The sequence below is a fragment of the Poecilia reticulata genome, linkage group LG8, assembly GCF_000633615.1.
Source record: "Poecilia reticulata strain Guanapo linkage group LG8, Guppy_female_1.0+MT, whole genome shotgun sequence".
NCBI classification, from domain to species: Eukaryota; Metazoa; Chordata; class Actinopteri; order Cyprinodontiformes; family Poeciliidae; genus Poecilia; species Poecilia reticulata.
The window spans coordinates 24180156-24182425 of record NC_024338.1 but is presented as its reverse complement, the minus strand read 5'-3'; the positions used below and the strand labels follow the sequence as shown (position 1 = coordinate 24182425).

Here is a 2270-nt window from a genome sequence, read left to right as displayed (position 1 = left end):
CCCCCCCGCTGGGATTGATGGATTTCATTGGAATCCAAGTTGCTACATAAAGACAAAGTAGCGGATGGAGAGATGTGAGCAGCACTTTTAAAGTCTTGCTGTATGTAATTTGGATAGGTGTAGGACTTTGACTGGATCACCAACACATGCTTTGATCTGTGCGGGTGTTGCAGCTCTCATTGTCCTGCTGGAAGGTGAACAACAATCYCCTTCTCTTCCGTTGCAGCATCTAACATCTTTTCTTCCTTTTCTTGCATTTAGCTACACATTCAGCGAGATTTGAACGCATCCTTCTACACGAGTTAATTCATTCTAAGTTACTACTGTYATATTATGACTTTCAAACATTAACGTACGTCTTATATTATTGATTTACGTTATTAGTATTTCATATCCTTGCCTGGGAAAAAAAAAATGCAATTTCAACAATTTCCGTTGTTTTAATAGCATGCATAACATTTTTATGCTTCCACCGGTCATCTCAGAGGTCTTGACGCAGCAACAAACTGCTGCGAGGATTATTATTTCTCGATTTCATCACACGTTTGTTGCCACAGCTGCTCCAGTCCGTCTTATCGGGGAGGATTTCAGTGGTGACCCTCTCCTCCTCCCCCCACCACCACTACTGCCACTACTGCACCTCCTCCTCCTCTGCTTCTTGTTCTGCCTTTATCACAGCACAGATCTGCTGTCGCTTTCCTGCCATTTCAGTTCACAACAAACAGAAGGAGCCTCGTCACATCTATGCAGGAAGCTGATATTTGTGCTGGATTTGATCACAATCAATCCACCGACTGAGTGTTAATCCATATTTTGGACATACAATTGGCACCGGTCCGATTGTAGCAGAACGTTTTATGCACATTTACATTTGACACGTGCAGTTTTTATTTTTATTTKATTTGATTTTATTTTAGCTTTAATCTCTTGTTTTCCTGCTYTCCTTCTTTTCATACTCATAAATCCAGGCAAAAAGGGGTGACACTCAGTCTCTGGGAGCAGGAAGGAGGCGTATCATATGGAATGGCAGCTGAGGATGTGAGACTAATGTGACAGGTGCAGCCTGAGAGAGTGACAGCATGGGAAGAGGGGGTGGAGGAGGGCCATGTGGAGGAGGGGTCAGTGCTTGAAACAGGAGGATTGGGAGAGATTAATGGTTCTTTCACTTATCAGCGGACAGGCCCYTTGCAGTATATCACTGGTAGTGCTGCCATTCTCATTATCTTTATATGAGCCGTGGAAGATGTGAAAAGGGACAGGAAATCATTGAACAACCACACGTATTTAATCACGGTAAATTGATTTCAAAGAAACATCCCTCATCAAGTTAAAGTAATAAGGTAATTGAGAGGCTTACGACCATGTAATTACTGCACATGGGCATTACTGAGACACCCAGTTAGATTACACATAACTCTGATATATAGTGCCTGAAGAATGTGTAAAATGCCTTTCAAATCAATTTCACCCTGTCTAGGAACTTTTAATCAGCAAACTATGATTTCCTGTTTGGTTGCCATTTAAAATAGGAAAGGCAAGCAATCAGGCTCCTCAAGGTAAATGGATGATTCATGTGTTGATTTAATTTTAAAAAAAAGAAGAAGGAAGAAAAAAAAAACAGCTGACTCAAATCCAAAATTTAACCACATCTACAGTAAGAGAAATCACAAAAAAATATKTATCATGATGTTAGACTGCTGCAAATGAAGATTAATTTATTTTTGAAACCATTACACAGATTTATCATGAGTGCCTATATGCAACAACTTTCTGCAAAGACTGGCTGCAGAATAGCGAGTAAAAAAAAGTCATTTTAATTCTTAACCAGTTTCCTTTTGAAGCTAGAATGCAGAAAATCTTTGAACATGTTTCATGTGTTACAAAGTGATTAGTCCATCTTTTTCAGAATATAGAAGTTATTGCAACAGAAATTTGAGCCAAATGCCTTTCTTTTCTTGGTATCTAACCATACAACCAGCGAAAGCAAACGAGCTGGACTAGCAGCTCATGTCCTCCAGGACATGTTACTGTGAAATAATCCCTCTGGTATGTCATGACGATCATGTGTGGCAGTCATGAGACTGTCATACAGCAGCAGTGACTTCAGTCAGAGGCTTCTTTAGATTTGCTGCAAGACTGACTGCCTATGACTCTCTGAAGACACTGGGATGATATACATAACATTTAATTTAGCTTTGGGAAATGGAACTGAATTGAACTTAATGTCAGACAGTGAGAAAAAGGATCATATGTCTTTTCAGCGAGTGCTT

General features: G+C 40.0%; 1 protein-coding gene across 2 annotated transcripts in view; it reads right to left on the bottom strand.

Annotated features, from left to right (window-relative positions):
- The window catches only part of gprc5ba (G protein-coupled receptor, class C, group 5, member Ba), a 25159-nt gene that overhangs the window by 19472 nt on the left and 3417 nt on the right, over window positions 1–2270 (bottom strand). The gene's annotated exons all lie outside the window — the stretch shown is intronic.